Source organism: Panthera pardus, unplaced genomic scaffold, assembly GCF_024362965.1.
Source record: "Panthera pardus isolate Hobbes unplaced genomic scaffold, ASM2436296v1 HiC_scaffold_10, whole genome shotgun sequence".
Classification (NCBI taxonomy): Eukaryota; Metazoa; Chordata; class Mammalia; order Carnivora; family Felidae; genus Panthera; species Panthera pardus.
In genome coordinates, this window is record NW_026526655.1 from 8,913,431 (window position 1) to 8,929,298 (window position 15,868).

The 15,868-nt window shown below is 41.9% G+C and overlaps 1 protein-coding gene across 1 annotated transcript in view; it reads right to left on the reverse strand.

Annotated features, from left to right (window-relative positions):
• Positions 1–14,920, reverse strand: part of CAB39 (calcium binding protein 39) — an 87,771-nt gene extending 72,851 nt beyond the window's left edge. The window contains exon 1 of the mRNA XM_053903832.1: positions 14,815–14,920. The gene's annotated coding sequence lies outside the window, so the exon portion shown is untranslated. The remainder of the gene's footprint in view (positions 1–14,814) is intronic.
• Between the last annotated feature and the right edge of the window lie 948 nt (positions 14,921–15,868).

Genomic DNA, 15,868 nt, shown 5'->3' on the forward strand with positions numbered 1-15,868 from the left:
TTTTCCCAGCCATCCTAAACTGAACTCTCAGGATGATCTTGCAAAACTCCTGATCTTTCCCTTCAGGTACTGATGCTCTAAAACTTGGAAGAAATACGGACAGGTATAAAGACTACAAAATTACATAAATTAAAGTGTATGAATAGTGGTATATCATCCCCCTAAACTGTTATATGGCACCCAAGAACAACCATTTAAAAACTAGGACTCCACACCTTCTCTTCTTATTGAGCAGTTCCTGAGAACTGGAGGGAGAGCAGATGAGGGAATCTGGGTGAAAACAAGGTGTTTACATTTCGAGTGTCTCAGTGTCTGACCTGAGGCAAAGCAGAACATTTTAGAGTTAGAACATCACAGCTCTCATTCAAAGAGAAGCCAAGCCAATCCAGTGAAAAGTCCTCTGGGTTCCAGAGGGACTACGTAGCTGCTATGCTCCAGAACTAGTGCTTCGAAATCAAGCTATTTAAGGATCTGATGGACAGCCTTGTACTCTAAGCACCAAAAATGGGGGGGGGGGGGGGGGGGGGGTGGGTCAAGAAACAACTACTTTTGCAACTGCTATATGTTAGATGACATAATTTATCATCCAAACCAGGACAATTTGGGGAATGAAGGGGGATGCAATGAATAATTATGTGGGGACCAGAGGCATAAACCTGGACTTTCCCTGGCGAACAGGACATTTGGTCACCAATACTAAATTGTGGCTACCGTGCCTCCCCTATGACCACCCAACTTTTCTATTTCATTTCCCCCGATTAAGGAAAGCACCCTCCACTTACAGCAGGGCTTAGCAGAGTCACCTGCACATAAATAATTTATTAGTGGTGATAAAAATATGTCTCCCTTGGCAATATTTGGTATTTCAAATCAGTAAACATCAAAATTCACTAGGTTGATGAAGGAATATGCCCATGGCACAGAGTAACTGTAACTCTCCACTTCCCACCAAATACTCTTTGCTCCAGGCCAGGTGGTCAACAAGTTGCCAGTTCCCTTATAAGCTGAAATATTAGTCTGATTCACCCCACCATGCTGTCATTGCTGAAGGGATCACAACAGGCTGATCTAACTGATCTAATTTCCGCAAGAGCCCAGCTCCCCATCTCCATACCCTTGCCCAAACCTCTGAGCTATTTTACCCTGGCTTATGTACCCTTGTATTGGAAAATTACAAGAAATACATTTCATGTTTGCCCCTACGGAACAAGGGCCAACTTCACATCATCTTCACAAGGTAGGATACTAAAGGAAAATCAACAGTGAGAGGTGCGTTTGTGCACACACATGAGTTTTAAATAAAGGTTGGGTGTAATGTGTCTCCTAACATCCAAGCACGTGATCTTAGGAATGACTTTGATAAACCTGAAACCATAAACCTTCTGAGCTCCCTGCTAAGAGATGACTTCACTAGGCTTCCAGCTGTCTCTACTTTGACCACTAGGAGGATATCCTCAGCACTAATTTCACCTTCTTTAGGTTTATGGTGCTGCATCAGATAGGGCATTCCAATAAATCAGTGCAACATCAACTGGAAGAATCTAATTTTGAATATCTTTAACAATTCAATGATTCAGAGAAGCAAACTCCATTTTCTTCCTTCACCCAATAGCTAATTTAAAATAACAGCTTTACTGACAATAATTTACATACCACACAATTCGCTTGAAGTATACAATTCAATAGTTTCAATAGTTCAGAGTTGTGCAGCCATCACCACAACCAATAAAATACCTAGATTTTTTTGTTTGTTTTGAGACGCTGGAGATCACTTGCCGTGAGGATGAAAAACAAATGCGTGTTATTTTATCTTCTGGCTTACATGAAAGGAATATCTTAAGAATCTGGATATATGCTGGACCAAAATATTTCACAGAAAAGCCAAATGGGCAGCATATGAAATTGCCTTACTCTCCCTCTCAATGCATCCCTACTAACATAAGCATTACCACTTAAAAAAAAAATCTCAATTAACATCCCCCTCATTGTTTATTTGTATTTCTTTTATTTAGCCACTACCTGAATTGGCTGTTTATTTATCCAGTGTTTGAGTCTTTGACATGTTTGAAAAACAGCACGTTTCAAGGGTTAAGAGGATAAGCTCTTACCAGACCCAAGTTGGAACCCCAGTTCTGCCATTTAGAAGAGAGGTATATACCTCTTGGGCAAAACATTTACCTGATTATAAAATGATAGCATGACTTAAAATTTTAACATGATTAAACATCCAAGGTAGCATTTACTAATAAACAGCAGTTGCCAGTTTGAACAAGCTTTTGCTATACTGAGCTAAATATTAACCCTTTGTCTATGATCATGCAAACTTTTTTTCACACATTTATCTTTTTTGTTTGTTTGTTTGCTTTTTTGCCTTTTGATCACTTGATAGCAATGGAAATAAGCCTACTTCCTCATCCAAAGGTCTATAAATATTCACATAAATGTTCTTCTAATTTATGTTTTTAAACTCATTCTTCCATCAAATTAATTTTCTGAATTGATTTTCCCAAAGAATAACCAATTATCGAAAAATCTTCTGCTAAATAATCCTTCCTCTTTCCCCACTGATGTGTGATCTCACTCACCTAGTAGGTACATATATACCTTTCACTAAGCTCCCTAAGTTAACTTTTTAAAAATGACTTTACTCTCTGGCCAACAGTAAGCTAACTTGGGCAATTTTCTTGCTTCCTAACATTCATTCAGTCTTCACATTCAAAAACATGGTAACTCTCCATTCTTACATCTTCTTTCCACTCAATTAAGTTTGTAGTTTTCTTCATAGAGATCCTGCCCATCTTAGGCATTTCATTGTTTGTTGTATGAGATTTTTCTCCTAATATATAATATACACAAGAAGGGGAGGGGCAGAAGGAGAGAGAATCCTAAGCAAATCCTAAGCAATCCATGCCCAGTGTGGAGCCCGATACTGGGCTCAATCCCGCAACCATGAGATCATGACTTGAGCCAAGATCAAGAGTCGGATGCTTAAGCGACTGAGCCACCCAGGAGCCCCCTAATATTTTTACAACTGGATACTGCAGGAAAGAAAAACAAATGCTACCAATTTTAAATACCTTTATGTGGTATATGGCTACCTTACCAAACTTAGTTTTTCAGTTGATTCTGGTTTTCCTAGGTTTAAGACTGTAACATCTGCACGTATTGCTATTTTCTGCCGGTTTTTCCGAACAGTTATACATTCTACTTGATGTTTTCTAGCATCGGCCAGGTTGATACTGAGCATCAGAAGTGTTACTGGACATGCCTATTTCACCTTCTTATTTCAAGGGGAATTCTACCACAGTTTTCCCATTGGCAGGTTGTTTGCTGTTGGTTTAAGACAGATACTCTTTAATCTCCTACCAGCTTTTGAAGAGCTCATAATCAAGAACTGGTAAATTAGCACTGTTATCTTGGCGCATACTGAGATGACACAGCACAAGGGTGCCATATACACTGGTGCTGGACCCCAACGTACCCCGAGGGTTTGAAACCCCAGGCCGTGTGACTTACTACCCATTTATCCTCGGGCAGATTATTTTACCTCTTGGTCTAAATTCCTTCATCTGTAAAATGAGGCTAATAACACTAATAACCACCTCTTTGTCAGGGCTGTTGGGAGGACTGAAATAATTAGAAAAATGCCTGGCGCGCAGTAAATAGCAAGCGTTACCTGTTACCTATCTTCTTAAAGGAAGAGAACTGCCTATTTAATTATTTGCTGGTGTTTTACTTAGGATTTTCATGACTACTTTCCTAGGTGAAATTGAAACATAGTATCCTTCCTTTGTAATGTCTTATCAAGTTGCCATTCTTATATTCTATCAGGTTTGTAAGAGTTTTTGCCAGTTTTGAAACATGACTTCTTTATCTTTTGGTATTATTCTTCTAGGATCTAGAATAAATGAGATCATTTATTGAAAAATCTCTTTAAAATTTTAAAGAGAACTTATACTTTCTGTATCATCCAGGTCCAGAGCTCCACTCACTTTTTTGGTTCGGAGGCCATGGCCTTTTAACCTGTATCTAATACATTCCATGGTTAATAACCTCTTCAAGTGCTCTACTTCTCAAGACAGTTCTGAAAAGCAACCAGTTCCACCTTCATCGTTAGATCTTTCAAAGTCATACATGACACATTCACTGAGAGCCAGTGTTTCTCTGGTCAATTCTTTCTGGAGGCACTCCTCTGTCTTGTTTCTCCTATTTCTTATTTCTTCCTCCTCTTAACAACGAAAGCCTCTGTAGAAGAGAGTTTTGCCCTTTTCACACACCCACAGAGCGTCTGTATACAACATCCTATGCTAAGCACCCTCATCTCTCTGTCTTCCTTTCACTATATTTAAGTGTAAAATAAGATAAACAAGGAAAAACTAACATGCCTCACCCTCACCACCATCCCCCATAAGGTTTTGCCTTGTGTGGAGGAGGAATGCACTCTATTGTCCAGCCCTCTTCCCAAGGAGGCAGCTTCTAATCACACACCATGTAGTTAGTGTTCAGGAATAAGGGCAAGACAAGCTCTTGAGTAAACAAATGGGTTATGACCAACTGTAAAGAACAGGGATGAATAATTTTAACAATATAAAGCTAGAAAGTATTTACTTTGCTGTGTGCACATCCCAGGAAGCTGCTACCAGTTCTAGCTCCTTTGTGTCTACTTGAGAAGGCAAGGCACAGAGGATGTGGGCCACTGAATTTGTGTCTAATGTGCTCTACAGTACTTCGGAAGAGCATAATATACAGCTTACATTCCAATGCAACGAACAGAAGTAAAATGATCTTGGAAAAACATCAAAATGACTTCAAATCCTAGAAAATATTCCAACTTACACACTTGTACATTTTTCAGATAATCTCAAATATGAATGAAACTATCTTTACAGACATCTGTATCCTGCCTACATCCTTATCCAAGACACTTAGAATTCTATTACAAAAGGAAATAGTTAATAAACTGTTTTGTAGCTTCTAGAAATCAACACTTTGCTAATGACTCACTCCCTTCTGGAATATGTCAGCAATCAACATCAATTTCAGTCTCTATGATTTGTGGATTCCACCTTTCCCTTTTTTGGAAAAACAGTACATTAGTGTCTCTAATCTTCCTCTCTCTAATCTCCCTGTCTTGAGTGAGTCTTGACCTTGAGTGACTCCCTCAAAGTCTGGCAGGGGCACCTGCGTGGTTCAGTCAGTTAAGCATCCGACTCTTGACTTCAGCTCAGGTCATTGAGCCCTGTGTCAGGCTCTGTGCTGACAGCCTGGAGCCAGCCTGGGATTCTCTCTGCGTCTGCCTCTCTCTTTCTCTCTCTCAATAAATAAAACATAAAAAAAAAAAAAAAAAAAAAAAAAAAAAGACAACTGACAGCCAATCAGTGATGTGAACATTCTCTCAGTGTCCTAGGATCTCACACATCCTGACCAGAAGATTTGACCTCATGTTTCTGTTACAGAAATTTCCTGTGTTCCAGGATAATTCTACATTCCAGTACCTTGTGGTGGAGGCAACATAGTGGTGGGTTACAAGTGCACACTCTGGGACCAGGGTTTCAAACCTAGATGTAGGACTTCAGGTCAATTATCTAGCTTCTTTTTTCTCCATTTACTCACCTGAAAATATGGGGATGAAAACAGGGTTATTACGGGATTAAATTAGGTTAACAGAGAGGTCAACGTGATAGCAGCAGGTAACATAAGTGTGTTATGTTAGCAATTATTTATTCTTTTTACTTCGTTTTTGCTTACACAAGTAGATAATCTTTATGCTGCCTAACACTGAACTGGTGGTATACCTCAACGACGCCAATCAGAACCTCTCATTTCAGCAACTCCCGGCCCTACTCAGGACAAATAGGCAATAAAAGAAACAGGGACAGACAATGCAGATGTCTCAGCAGGTTACATAAATGTAGGAGGCAGCCAGCTATGTTCAGAACAGTGAACAGTCTGCAAACTAGATCTGGCACCCACCATTGTTAATCTCCTATAAATGCCCCTTTTCTTAGGTCAGGACACAAAATTAAACTCCCAATAGCAATGTAAAATATCGAGGATGGAGAATTTTAAAAACTGGCATAAAACAAGAAAAGGCAACTTTTGCCTTGCCTTGTTCTTCCTTTAGTGACCAAAATTACAGGAATGCTAAATTAATCATTGATGTGGGTATGTACATATTTCTATTTGATGACCTGTTATAAAGAGAAATTATTCTACCTTTAAGATATTGTTTAAAAAGAATGGTTTAAACAATAACAGTAATATAGCATAAAGTTCAGCAATTATGAGTCCATCTGCAACTATGAGACAAAACAACTCTAAGTGGGTCCTTTTGACTACTTTAAAACTATTCCAGAAGGTTGATATCACAATGAATGATACAGCTAGCTACAGATCAAAAGAGTCGATGTTCACATAGAGTCCGCTTTAACACGTTCAAAGGCTTAAAATATTTGTGAGAACGCGCATGTTGTAGCAGAGTCTCAGAGCTTCGGTCATCATAAAAGCTAAATGGACTGGGCGCTCGGAGCACATCAAACTCATGATGCGGAGCATTTCTCCCTGAATCTTCACAACTACTGAATGCACAGGTTCGTTCTATTCTCGCTACTTTACAGAGGAGAAAGCTGAAGCGGCATGGGGATTAAACACCCGCCCAAGAAAACACAACCAGAATCTCAACCCAGGAATTCCAAGGCTAGAGACCCTCTTCTTATCTCTACGCCGAGCTTTAGTGTTTTAAGTCTCTCCACTGCCTTCTCACAATAGCATCTGAGGCATTTATAAACTCATGTAATTTCACAGTGTTTCTCAAATTACATGGTGCATTATTTTAGTAGCTCATAGCATACATTAAAAAACAAAGCAGAATGAGAAGTATTCGAACACATCATACACAGGAAGGCCTAAGTATTGTTTCATGAAACTTCCTTCTCAGTTTTGACAGTGTGTTCATGTATGATGCTGGGTCACTGATTGAACATGTAATTTCTCACATGGGTGGAGGTTTAAAAAAAAAAAAAAAAACTTATCTAGAGTGTTCATTCTTTTACTTAACAAAACTGAAAATCAAATTATTCCAATCTTAGTTGGATTCCAAACCTGATATAAGTAATCATCCCAATCAAAAAGTAAATGCTTTGAATTCCATACTATGTATGGATATGTAAAAAGTATGTAAATAAGAAGCTTTCTCAAATTGTGTTCCAAAAGAACCCTCCTTCAAGACTTTGAGGGGAGTATTTCCTAGGAGGTGGGGGGGGGGGGTGTTCTTGTAAACAAATTTGGCAAATTGGGAAATACTGCACATTATATTTCCTTTGTGGACAGCCACAATGCACATTACTAAAAACTCTGACAAGCTCTGCAGAAAACAGTAACACAATTACTACCAAAAATTAAAATCCGATTAACTGTTTTTAACCTGGTGTTTTCCCAAACTTAAACTTCATTCTGAAACTTCTCCCAACTACTACTCTCTCATAAGACTAGTGTTCTACAAAACAGAATTTGGGAAACGCTGTTTTAAGTGAGCTGATCTGGAAAAGGGAGATCGATCTCTAAGAAAGTTCAGTTGTTATAGTACATAAACCTTCAAAAATAAGCACAAATATAGCAGAGATAAATAAAACACACAGAAAATTGCGTTTTGGTTAATCTTTCATCTCTGAGCAGTTTTATCAGAATATCACACAGCTGTATCATTTAATAAACATTACCAAATAATGTGTTACACTATGAAAACACAGGGTGGGGGAAGAAGGAAGAAACGAGATATGAAAAGAGATTTTAAAAATCTGCAATTCAAATAAATTACAATCTATTGTACAAAACTTACATACATAGGAAAAACTTAAAACTCACACACGAACACCGAGTAGAGAATAAAACCATACTGTGAAGACACAGCCCAGATCTGCAAAAGTCTTGATAGTGACCTGAGTTTCTGTCTCACGACTTAGAGAATCTGGAAGTAAACGAACTGGCTGATAACATGCCAGCAAAGAGGGGAAGAGTTGTTTACCTAGACTAGGAACACTTTGAGACTGGTATATAGAACAGGACCCAGCATAATGGGCTACAGAAACTTCTTGTGGAACAAATTAGTTCATAACAGATGTTCAGGAGTTATGAATGCTCAGGGGTGGCAAATATGTCTGCCATCTCCTGCCAATGATAGAACCCTGGGCTGGAAGTAATCCCCTGATCTAAACCGGCACACCACCTTTCGTAGAGGATTAGTATCAATTATAGCCAAAGAATATTATCTTTAGTATCAATTATAGCCAAAGAATACTATCTTAAGCATGTTCTTCACATCTTCAAATTTGATTCTACATTTTGGTCCTTTCTTTTCCACCTCCATGGTCTCTGACTAATATTTTTCTTTTTCCCAAAGCAAAGAGCTCCTAGAACTCCACAGCATATATATTTAAAAGCTGACTATAAAATCTGATGTGAAGCGCTTGAGAATTTGTTAATCATTAGTTAGACTTATTAAGTTTGTATTTTACCACCAGATAACATTAGTTCTTAGCCATTTATTTGTAAGTACAAAAGTAGAAAATTTGAAAACACATATTGTGATGTTACATTACCTGAAGCAGAGAACTACCGTACTGTGAAATAACACTAGGCACCTGACCAACCAGAAGAGAAAAATGTTAAAGCGTGGTTACATGCCATAAAGCCCTCATAAAGAAACCGACTTCAAGACCAAAGGCAAAAGGAGAGGTACCTGGTACAGGAAAAAAAGGCAAGTCAGAAAGTTTACACATAGGATCACTGAAAATAAGGGCCAAAGAGGGGCACCTGGGTGTCTCAGTCGGTTGAGTATCCATCTGATTTTGCGGGATCAAGCTCCGCGCTCAGTGTGGAGCCTGCTTAACATTCTCATTCTCTGTCTCTCTCTCTCCCTGTCCCTCTGCCCCTCTCCCTACCACCCTCTCACTAAAATGAAGAGGGGGGGAAAAAAAAAAAAGAGCAAAAGAGACAAGGGGTTCTCAGTCTGATCCTCTTAGCGTAACAATGGCATGACTGGAAAGGCCGAGAGGTGGAATCACTTGCCCAGAGTGAACTGATTAGACACTGAGTCAGGACCCAGCCCAGGCCTTCCAATGCCCAGGCTTCTGTGTTGCCCGCTGTAACAAGGGCCTCCCATCTCTCTACAAGGCTACCATGAAAAATAAACACCACCTACTGGCCTAACTAAAACTAGAAACCACTAATCAACTCACAACTCCATACAACCAGAACATGTAGAACAAACCATCTCATTTTGTATTATAACAGGTGGCTACTGTCTGGAAACCTATTAAAAGCCTCATTAGGCTATATTTACAAACTTAATTCTAAAGTACTAAATCAAGAATGGTCAGCAAAAAAACTAAGACTCTGTAGAAGAAAACAAAACTGAGAGTCATACCGCATTCCAAGGAGCACACATTTTGAAGTGAGGCAAATCTAGGTTTGAATGCTAGCTCAACTGTGCAGTGCCTGTGCGACCTTGGACAAGGCCCTCAACTTTCACTTCCCATCTGTAATGATGCTAGGGGACAACACTACCTACCTCAGAGGTTTGTGCAACACTCAATGGTACTCAAATGGTAATTTTCTCCCCTGATCTATTTTGTCCATTTCCCTTGATTCGTCGTCTATTCCAACTTTTAACTTCATACAACCACCCCCTAAGACTTGCCAGCTGCATCACAATTTTAAACATGAACACACACCTTTTAAAAGGGATTACGTGCCAAAGAGCATGTAATATGTGAATACAATCTTTGTAAATGTTAGTGAAAAGGTTTAAAGAAGACAGTGCTGCATAAAGTATAAAACTTAGTTTCTTTCAAGCAAACTGGATAAAGAATGAACAGAGCCAGGCTCCAGGATCAGCCCTGTGTCTAGTAAGTCACAGGACCCTGAGCAAGTGACTCCACTTTGCAGAAAGCCCCACGGGTTACTGCTCAAAGTTAGCCACACACGACTCTAGTTATAGTGGGCCTGTGTTCCCGTCTGCAGAAAGAACTATTCTGACCGCAGGGTCTCTAAAATGCTCAGGTTTCTTCCCCCTGCAACAAGTTTGGCATCAGCATCATCACAAAACTTATTGTGTCCAGTGCTTTTTATTCGCCAGGCCCTGTTCTGAGCACTTGAGATGCGGTACCTAATTTAATCCCCCTATGGTTTTCTCACACATGGGCTATATTACACCTGTCCAAGAAATCTAAGCTACAGAGAAGTCAAGGAACTTGCCTAAAGTTACAGAGCCCGCAGGATGGGCGAGGGTTCAACAATCCAGGGAGTCTGGTTGCAGGGAGTCTGTTAGTGCTTTTAACCACTAGTAATACCGCCTCTCAGAATTCCATAAATCCCAGAGTGGGCCTTAACTATAGGCATGTAAAAAGAAATGTGCTCATGCTATTTCTTCCTCATGCCCAGATACAGCTGATACAGAACCCACTGTGGAGGGAGAGAACCATGAGTAACACGTTAACGGTACTATAAGACCAAGCTATTAGACGAAGTTATAAAGTAGCAACTTAATTAAGATCAAGCAACAAAATGTATATTTTGTTTCTCAAACATTTCATCAAAATAGTCAAAGCAATGTGATGCTTTAACATGATCACACTTCCTTAGTCATCAACAATTGATCTTCTGAGTAATGTTCACAGGGAACAATTCTAAAAAAAAAAAATGAGACTGCCACTAAACATTGGTTAACTAGATTTTCTCAGTCTTTGTAACTACGCATATGGAAATGCATATATACATACAAACAAACAAACCCAAATATACAACACTATACTTTCAGTATCAAAGTGTGAAGTTAGACACTGTGTATTAAGAATCATGCAAATAGGTATGTACCGGACGCTGCCAATGAAATGGCCAGAGCGTCTACCTCCCTCCTCTGGGGCCACTTTACACCTGACTGACCTCTTGCAATTCTCCGCATGCCATTCTTCCTTCCTCTGCCAGCTTAACATCACAGATGCTAATAAGGCACAACTCCTCCATCCCCTCACCCCCTGTATCTCAAGAGAGAAGTTAACAGCACAGTGGAGCCAGGAAGCTCAGGAAGGTAGAGAAGGACGCATACACATATGCACACACACAAATCCCAAAACAAAATGCTAATGGCAACCACCTGTTAAGCTTCATTTTATCACTATCAGTCTAGCATCTGTCACCCATTCTATAGTAACTCTGCTCCCAATCCTTGGAAGGCCTGAGAACCAGAAGCAGAACAAACATTTCACGCTTACCACCGGACGGGTCTACTCCACAAACGCTGGCGGTGGAAACGCTTGACTCACTTTGCTCTGCCGCCATGCTCTGGACTGATAAAGGCAGTGACGAGGGTCCAGTCAGATAGCATCGAAGGGTGAGACACACAAAGGAAGAGCGCTCGTACAGCTCAGTTCCTCCTTTAATTAAGGATGGCCCCGACACCAGGCTTCTCTCCAGTAACAACCAAACTATAGACTGATGACTAAATCTTTATGCCATTTTTAGGCTACTTGGCTTGATCTGCATTCACACAAATACAAGATCTTCACACCTCAGTAATAATAAAACAAGTCACAAGCAACCTCACCTGGAGGTTCAGAGATTTGCTCTTTCCCACAATCTGATAACACAACAAAGTTTTACCATTTTGCTATGATCCATACTAATCCACCTAACACATTCCTATTTCTGTAACACCAGACAACATCCATGAAATTCCAAATCAAAAGGAGCCATGGAAAAAAAGAAAATGGATTTTTAAAACAGAAATACCACCAGAAAGGTAACCAGAAGACACTTCCTGAAGTGAAATTTTACCCTATACTGGATTTTATATTCTGTGTGCTGGGTGTGGATTTGGATTTGTCTGTATTTTTACGGCAGATGGCAAAACCGGGAATGATCAGAAATCAATCCCTCCTGGAAAAAAGACTCTTTGGTAAGCGTGGCAGTAATTACAGAAATCTGCAACTTACCAAAGTTGATCAAAAGAAAAAAACTTTAGTAAATATTCAAAAGTAATAAAGGGTGCTTTGTGGTATATACATTTGGAATATAAAAATAAAGATTCAAATAAAACCAAGTTATAAAACAAAACCCCATACTTACATTAGACTTTTTAAACTATTTTTATATTAACTTTATGAAAATTTATAAAACCCAACTCAACATCTCACTTTATATGAAACAGAAGCAGAGTCCTCATTAATACATTTTAGAATGTAAAGCAAAAGGGGGAAAAAAAAAACTGTTTTAAATGAGAACCTGCAGTCTGAAATGCAAAGGAACTAACTTGAAGGGTCTTGAAATTTAAAAAAAAAAAAAAAAAAAAAAAAGTCCCTTTTGTTATAGCAGCAAATTATTTCACCAAATTCTGTATTTTACTAAAGAACACCAACAGAAGAACTAAATATATACAGACTAAATCTCTGTGATATCATGATCAAAAAGTAGTTAACTTATATGGACACACCTAGCATAAAGACTATTGGGGGGGGGAGGCAGTGCTGGGATGGGGAGTGTATCACTGTGTAAGGGAGATATTATACCAGCTAAGAAAATAATCTTTTTATAGTGCCTTTTAAAAAAATTCATACACTCATACAGCAGAAATGTGTGATCTCTTCCATATCTGACGACAACACACACCCCAAATAATAAAATCTTTCTTTATTCAACAATAGGATCCAAATCCTACAAAGAAGTTAATAAATATACTCCAAACAAAACGCCTTTAGAAAAAGTTCTGCCCACAGTAGCAGTTATTAAGCATGACTACTGCATTTGATCTGAGATAAATAATGAAACTTGTCAGAAAAAAAAAAAATACATTTAAGACTTCCCTTACTTGGGTAAAAATATTTTTACATAAAGATATTTAATGACAAAAAATTTTAATAAAATCTCTCTCTGTCTCTCTCTCTCTCTATATATATATGCAGTTTTTATTTCATCACACAAAGAAAAAACAAGCACAAAAAGACTGAAAAGAAAATATGCAAAAATGTTAACAGTAACCAAATCTAAATGGTTAAGATTACAGAAGATAATTTTAAAAAATTTTCTAGTACTTAACTGCATTTTACAAGTTTTTTTAACTGAAAAAGTTGACATTCAATTGTCATATAAGCAAACAAGTAAGTGTTTACAAAACCAACACGGGTCCTAAGCTTCTTCAACAGATCATATTCCAGACTTCAAATACAGCTATTTGCCAGTAATTTGGGAAAAAAATGTACACAATCACACTAGATTTTCACGTCTCACTCTCCTACATTTTCATAACTAAAAACTAATAAAGGAATGTTTACCTTTTTCTAAATAGGTTCTATGTCCAACTTGCCATCCCAGAATATTAGTAACAATCTGATTTTTTTTTTTAAATATCAATTTAGATTGCTTTACACAAATGCCACTTCAAAGACGTTATGATCAGCTCAGTAATTCCAAAGCGTAGCCACCTCATAATACACAGTGGAAGAAGTTTTGATGCATCTTAGTGAACTGCCTACAGAAATGCCTAGGTGCAGACAACCTTATTTTATACACATCTTTCCAATACCTCTTAAGCACCTGATATCTAGTGAAGCTTTTTGCAAAAGGTACTTCTCTTAGCTTGAACATGAATTTATTTGTAGCTGTCAAAATCGATCTCAAACTGCATTATATTCAAGGCACAGAATGTCAATTCTTTACTGGGCCTCCTCTTTCTTTCACAAGAACGCCTTTAGTATCTCCTAGCTTACATTTCCGGGCCCATGAGTCACTGAGAAATGAGCTCCAGGTTTACCTTAGAATGCCGTTCAAACAGCTCCTCTACAGTATTCATGGATCTGGTCCCCAAATACCTCTTTAGCCTACCCTTAACTGCCCAACATGGTCATAGGCAACTTAATTATCCACTACTTCTAGACTATGCCTTTTTATCTTTGTCCTCTAGTTTGCTGCCCCTCCACATACCGTCTCTTGCCCAGCCGTCCTCTCCTAAACCCCATAAGCCTTCAAGACTCCGCTTAGCACCACCTCGCCCAGGAAGCCTTCCAGATTTCTGCTAGGCGGAAGTGATCGATCGGTTCGGTCATCCCTGGGTGCCTTCCTAGCACTTTGTAGTTCTTTCACAGGACTTATCACCTCCTTCCTGGTACCGAGGTTATTTGTGTACTGGTCTTATCTCCCACACCAGAAAGTGAGCTCCTCGGGGGAGGGGACCGTGGGCCCCTGTTCACCTTTGAATCCCTCCGGCGCGGACCGACTAAGGCACCTGCACGCAGTGCAGCGGTCAGCCTGGTTCGACCGAACTCGGGAACGCTCTGGCCGCACAATTCCTAACCAGAAGTCAGTTAGGCATTTTCCCGAAATGAAGATCACAAAGATGCTGCCTGCCGCCCCATAACAGGAAGTTTACCAGGGGCCAGGAGCCCGTGCGCGGTGGGAGTGACAGCTGGCCCGGCCCGCACCTCCCTGCCCTCCCGACTCCGGCCGCGGCCGCCCCCACCCGCCATCCCTGCCAGAGAACCGCGGAGGGGTGGCAGGAGAGCACCGGGCTCCCAGAGCTCCGGCCGCAGGCCTCTGGGCGCCGCGCCGGCGACGGCGAGAGCAAGGGAGGGAAGGCTCCGCGAGGGGCCCGGGCCGGGCCGGGCCGAGCCGAGCCGAGCCCAGCCGGGAGGGCGGGCCGAGCCGGGCCCGCCGCCTCCGCCACCCGAGAAAATGGAGGCAGCCCGGGGCCGGTGACGGGCCGGGGCAGGCGGAAGCCGGGAGGGCGTCCGCGCCGCGAGCAGGGCCGGGCCGGGGGTCACTCACGGGGCTGGGCCGGGCGGCTCCCTCTCCGCCTCCGCGTCGTCGCCGTCCCCGTCCTCGGCCGCCGCCGCCTCGGGCTGCTCGCTCGGTCCCCGCGGGGCGGCACGGGCGCTCGGCCCCTCCGTTGTCTTCCGCCTGCTCCTGCTCCCGGCGACGGGCTCCCGCGGCAGCGGCGGCGGCGGCTGAGCGGGCGGACGGCGGCCCAGGGGCTCCCGCGGCGGCCGCCGCACTGCTGCGCTCGCTCGCTCGGGCTGCGGCTGCGGCTGCTGCTGCGGGGCCCGGCGCCGCCTTCGCCTTCGCCTTTCAGCCGGCTTCTGGAAGCTCAGTCTCTCCCAGGCCGCGCCGCTCCCCGCTCCCGGCCCGAGCCCGGCTTTGACGTACGCACTGCGCAGCCGCCGAGGGCGCGACGTCGGGCGGTGCCGCAACGCCCCCTTCAGCCTCGGGCGCCCCCGGGCGGCCGGGCGGACTCGAGCCACCGGAGTCGGCCCCTAGGCCGAAGCAGAGGGGGACGCCGAGAAAAAACAGCAGCAGCGGAGGACGCGAGGTCTTGCCCCTGCCACTTTAAATGTTGGTGCTCAGCCCTTCTTTGTCGGTCTCGGCTCTCTTCCCGGAGGAACCCTACGTCTGCTTTCTACGACCACTTCCTCAACTCTTCACAAAGCCTTGTTTCTGCTAAAAGCTGTATTTTTGTTATTCGCTATTCTCGGTGGTGGCCAGTGAACGAAACAGTCCCTGCTCCTGAGACAACCAGTAAACAAAGAAACCAGCACATATATGTCATTGGATGTTTCCAGTGCTATGGAGAAGCTAAGGAGGGGAGAGAACGGAAGATGTTGTTACAGCACTCCTGCAAGGAGAAGCTGCTTGAAGAAAGAGCGTGCTGTGGGCTTCGTGTTATGGAAAGGCAGAGGGAACAGCAAGGATGAAGGCCCTGAGGTGGGACAACAGGGAGTCCAGCAAGGCAAATGCACTGAGGGAGGGGACAGGGGAGAGAGAAGGAGAGAATGGGGGCCAAATAGAACACAGTGAGGACTTTGGTTTTTACTCCACTGGAGAT